This window comes from Mandrillus leucophaeus, unplaced genomic scaffold (genome assembly GCF_000951045.1).
Source record: "Mandrillus leucophaeus isolate KB7577 unplaced genomic scaffold, Mleu.le_1.0 Scaffold215, whole genome shotgun sequence".
In the NCBI taxonomy this organism is placed as follows: Eukaryota; Metazoa; Chordata; class Mammalia; order Primates; family Cercopithecidae; genus Mandrillus; species Mandrillus leucophaeus.
In genome coordinates, this window is record NW_012102199.1 from 1143791 (window position 1) to 1149486 (window position 5696).

At 50.5% G+C, this 5696-nt stretch overlaps 1 pseudogene; it reads right to left on the minus strand.

Moving 5' to 3' along the window:
* Positions 1 to 1392: 1392 nt before the first annotated feature.
* LOC105540099 overlaps positions 1393 to 5696 on the minus strand; it is an 11517-nt pseudogene continuing 7213 nt past the window's right edge.

The window sequence follows — 5696 nt, forward strand, 5'->3', positions numbered from 1 at the left end:
TTTTTTTTGAGAAGGAGTCTTGCTCTGTCACCAGGCTGAAGTGCAATGGTGCAATCTCAGCTCACTGCAACCTCCCCATCCCTGGTTCAAGTGATTCTCCTGCCTCAGCCTGGCGAGTAGCTGGGACCACAGGCCCGTGCCACCAGGCCCAACTAGTTTTTGTATTTTTAGTAGAGGCGGGGTTTCACCATGTTGTCCAGGATGGTCTCGATCTCTTGACCTCTTGGTCTGCCCGCCTTGGTCTCCCAGAGTGCTGGGATTACAGGCGTGAGCCACCGCGCCAGGCCGCCGAAATTGGTTTCTTATTTAAAGTTCCTCACTGTCTTTGGGAGACATATACCCTAAGTGTGTGTGTGTGGATATTATGTTGAATAGAGTGAAGGATATCAGAATGCAAAAGTGGAGAGAGCAAGGGGAGAGAGAACGAGAGAGAGATACAGAGACAGGAGAAAGGCAACTAGCAAGGCCCACTGTGTCACCCCATGGAATTTAGGTTGACTCCGAAAAAGGATACAAACCAACAAGTCTTACATGCTGCTTGCTGTGCCTGAGTAATCAACTACCCTTTGTCTCTGACCCAGGGGTCTTACGTCTTCTATCAGAATGCATGAAACAGTAACTAACAGTAAGTTAACTTATCAGCTTGCAAGTAAGAGAAACACCCTAGGAACATCACAAAATCCTGACCCCAAATTCTTCACTTCTCTTTGTATTTACACCCTTTGCACAGTAATTTTTCAGCAGCTTTCATTAATAGATAGATTCTATTTTACACCCTTTGAGTCTGTGCTGGACATTTGACTTTCTTTGGCCAATACAGTGTGGTGAAAATGATGATGTAATAACTGTAATAGCCCCAAGCCTGGTTGAACTTTGAAGCATTGTAGAGACAATGTCCAGAAACATTGCAGCCTCCTCTCAGTTTCTCGGAAGCCAGTCTCTGCCATGTGAACAAAAGGGTGCCTTCTGGAGGCAGAGAATCACATGGGGGAAAGTCCAGGTGTCACAGCTGAGGCCATCCCAGATCAGCCTGAAGGTACTGAAGCCCCAAACATGTGAATGAACTGAGCCAGGATTAGCAAAGCTGCCTAGCTGATCCCCAGCTGCTCATGTACCAAGAGTGATTCCTTCCACATCCAGAAGAACCAGCCAAATGTCTCACAGACTCATTAGCAATCATAAACCTCTATCGATCTAAACCAATGGGTACTGATGCAGTTTGTAATCAGTAATGGCTACTATGCAATCTTCATCTTTACTGTCTTGCATTTACATGGCTTCTGTGAAATAAACACGGAATCTAACACCTTCTGAGGGCCTACTATGTGCTAGGGACATGATTCTTTTGCATTATCTTACCACCTTTCAAGCAAGGATTATCCTCTTCATTTTACAGATGAGGAAACCAAGGCTCAGAGAGGAAGAGCAATGGCCCAATGTCATCCAGAGGAGCCAAAATTCCAGACCAGATCTGTCCATGCTTCCTCCACCCCAAGACTCCAGCTGGGACCCAGAGTTCAAGGGACTCACGTGCATGATGGTCGCACTCTTGTTGAAGATCTTTATATAGGGCTTCAGGATGTTGAAATGAAAGGCAGGCGTCAGCATCTGACAGTGGCAGCTCCACTTGTCCCCGCCACTCAGCAGTATCCCTTCTCCTAGTAGGGCAGCCAAGGAGAGTGGGCAAGAGCAGCACTTTCCCCCACCCCTGCCCAAGGTCATCCCCAACCCCTTTCACCTGCAGGTACTCACCCAGGCAGGGCTTCAGAACCTGATGGAGAGATCATCTTGGATGCAATGGCAGCTGACATGAATGAGGACCATCAGGGGCCATGTAGAGGGCAAGAGAGGAACTTCACATGTAGGGCAAGGCTCCCTATCAGCATTTTCCCCACTCCATGCCCAGCGTAGCAGGAAGGGGGCCAGGGGCAAAGGACAAAGGAGGATAGAGGAAGAAGGACCAGGCCAGGCTGCAACAGCACAGTAAAGCTATGACACAACCTAACAGGGCACAGCCCACCCCAGCACCCTTTGACATGTCTCCTGCACGGCCCAACATGTTCTGCTACACACAAGCACAGCTCCACACTCTACGAAATACCTTTAAAGGAGCCTAGGACTCCCTGTCTGCCCCAGCACTCTCTGTCATCTCCTGAAATGGACCTGGGACCTGGAGCATGTCTCCAACATATGTTAACATGCCTGACATGGCCACAACATACATGATGAGCCCTAAATGACACAACATCTGACATGGACCTAAGATAGTCTGGCATGACCACTGTGTACCCAACAGGCCCCAGATAGGATTTAAATATGATTTATTAAATGTCCCAGACATGTCCCAGGTGTAACCAAGACTTTTCTTCAAGTGTGATTGCAATGGATTCTGAGACCTGGCTCAGGAAGACTAAAATAATAACTCTGACAGTTCTCAAAGGGACCCTGGGTCCCAGACCCTGGACAAGCCACAAACATGGTCAAGAGATGACAAGGAGGAGAAAAGACAATTTCAAACCACATGTCAGAGAAGAACCAGAAAGTCTAGCACATGCCCCAAGTGTCCTTGGCCACAGCTGTGCCACACACATGATGACTTCTCCATATGATCCCAGGTAAAGCACACAAGATATAACCAGGTATAATATAGAAATCATAGGCTATTTATGGGACCCCTTGGGGAAAGGTGAGCTTTTTGACAAGAACTGAGCTTTCAAGACCCATGGTTGACACCATAAGGGAAGGGCTGCCTCAAAAGAAAAAGCGATGCAGAGAAACAGTGAAATTAAGAGGAGACAAAATTCTGATGCTGTTCGTTGACACCTGGATCCAGCCATGCCTGAAGACCACTTCTCTGGACTTTACACTCCTTTGATTCCCTTTATTTGCTTATAGTGCACAAAGCTGAGCTTCCATTACTCACAACTGAAAGAGACCTCAGCAGCCAGAGAGGGCCAGTGACCTGCACAGACTCACTAAGCATTTTGGGGTCAGAGCCACAGTTTCTGCGGGACACTGCCCCTTCCCTTGCTCAGCCTGGTCTGTCCAAGGACAGGAAGAGCAGAGAATAAAGAAAGATCAACAGGCTGGTATGGGATCTCCTACTGGAGATTCTTGAGGCCTACAGGAGGAAAGCAGTGAACACAGGGTGGACGAGTGACAGGATGAGGTAGAAGGAACTGACTGACCCATCATAGGTGGACGTTGCATGAATAGCAGCCCAGATTCTCCACCAGCCACAGGTCCTCCTACTGCTCTGGGTTGGGGGATGGACAAGGTTGGTGCCAGGACTGGCCGGGCCCCCAAATACTAACGATCCTCATTGCGTCATCCTACCTCACACTTAAAAAAATTCCTACTCATAGGTCCAGACCCAGTTTCAACAATTCCTCCTCCAGGAAGCCTTCCAGCCTGCCCCAGCAGACCCCTAGTTCTCCTCTGGGTTGTCACACCCTTCTCTCTCTTGCCCATTCCTGACCCCATGAATTTGGGGATGTCTCTGTCGAGATCCGTCTCCTCAAGTGTGGAGGTTCCTTCAGGACAGGGCTCTGGATTGAGACTTCTTGGGACTCCAGTGGTTCCCAGAACACCAGGACAGGGGGTCAGATGGCAATGGAGGGAGAAGACATTGAGATGGAAGTTGGCGAATATGTGAAGGAAAGCAGAAGATACCTCTTCCTCTTTCAATGGAGGGAGAAGAGAGGGCGGAGGGTGGGGGGACTGGGAATTGCAGGGGCTTCACAGAAGCTTAGGGGAGAAGAAACTGGAAGCCCTTGGATGGAAGCCCCCAGCACCAACCCCCGCAAGCTCTGCATGGATACCGGAGGCATTGGTGATAGACCGGATGATGTTAGGGTGGTATAAAACGATGAAGGGGAAGATGGAATCCATCCATATCCTAAAGTCCTGGGAATAGGTGGCCGACATCTGGGTCAAGTTCTTCAAGCCCTCCTCCATAGCAGTGATCTGAAAGCAAGTCAGGGGCTGTCACCCCTGTGATGGTTAATTCTAGGTGTCCACTTGACTGGGCTAAGGGATGCCCAGATATCCAGTCTAGCATTATTTCTGTGTGCGTCTATGTGGGTGTTTCAGGAGAGATTAGCATTTGAAGGTAAACTGCAGAAGGAAGATTTACCCTTCCCAATGTGGGTGGATGTCATCCAATCCATTGAGGGCATGAACAGGACAAAAAGGCAGAGGAAAGGAGGAATTTGCTCTCTCTTCTGCAGCTGGGACATCCATCTTCTCCTGCCCTTGGAACTCCAGGTTCTCAGGCTGTTTTGGACTCAGGCTGAATTTATACCACCAGCGTCCCTGGCTTCTGGCTTGCAGATGGTATATCATGGGACTTCTTGGCCTCCATCATCACATTATCCAATTCCCATAATAAATTCTTATCTCTCCGTCTCTTTCTGTCTCCATACATACATGCATTGGAGGTGAGAAGAAACAGACCCTATCTGTTTCTAGGGAGGACCCTGAGTAATGCACCTCCCCGGAAGGAGCCACAGCAAGTCCCCCCTGCAGCCACCAGATGTGGGGCAGCGTCTGCAGTGAGCAGCGTGTCTGGATTCTGAACAGCTGCAGGGGATTTCTGCTGACCTCTGCTTCTTCTCTCCTGGGGCTGTCCCAGGATCCGAGGGTAAACACCAAAGCAGAGGGAAAAGACAAGCTGTCTGCTCAAGAGGATGTGTTTTCTCGTCCTGGAAATGATTTCAGTCTGGGGACTGCGATACGGGAAGGTCCCCATGGGAGGAGGTTTGGGGCAGCAGTGTGGCCTCAGGACATATCCCTAGGGCTGGTTCCCACATCCTTTTGTGTTCTGGCTGGTCCACATGGGCACTGGTTCCTCCCACAGATGAAGGGTCTGCATGCTGAGGGTCCTCCGTTCTCAGCAACCCCCAGGGGAGCAGAGGTGTCTCTAAGGTCCATCAGGATGGCAGCTCCCACATGGGAGAGCCTCCCTTATGCCAGCCTCTATGCTAGTGCCTCCTGTTCACCTGTAGACACGCCCATCAATCCTGCCATTTGTAAGTGAGCAGACAGAGGCCACGTGCCCCAAAGGGGAGGGCAGTTCCAAGTTAGAGGGCAAGGTCTGGGGGTGTCAAGGACGGCTTCTGAAAGGGGAAGGGAGTGGCCAAATTATATCCAGGTTGGGCTACAGGGCTCATTGGGACATCTTAGTGGGAAAGAGCATGTCGCCCCTGGAAGGGGAGGGTGTGGGAGACTGCCCACACTTCTCTTCTTCTGGCCCAGCTGTGTCCCTCCATAGGGGAAGGGAGTCAGAGCTAATTCCTGTGGGAAAGCAGCAGCCCAGAGATAGGCAGACAAAAGCAAATGGGCCAGGCAGGGGGCAGCCCCTGCATAGTGGGCTCAGGAGGTCTCAAGTCCAGAGTGGAGAAGGTGGGAATGCCAGGAAAGCCCTGCTCTGTGCACCCTCACAGCCCTGCAGGAGCCCCTTGGAGGTGCACTATTGTATGGAAGACAGGCAGGAAGAGGATCCAGACAGGCTGGGGTGATAGGACAGGGAAGTGAGAAAGGATTGGGAACGGACAGCAGAGGAATGAGTGAGTGAGGAGAGGAATGAGTGAGTGAGGAGAAGAATGAGTGAGTGAGGAGAGGAATGAGTGAGTGAGGAGAGGAATGAGTGAGTGAGGAGAAGGAGTGAGTGAGGAGAGGAATGAGTGAGTGAGGAG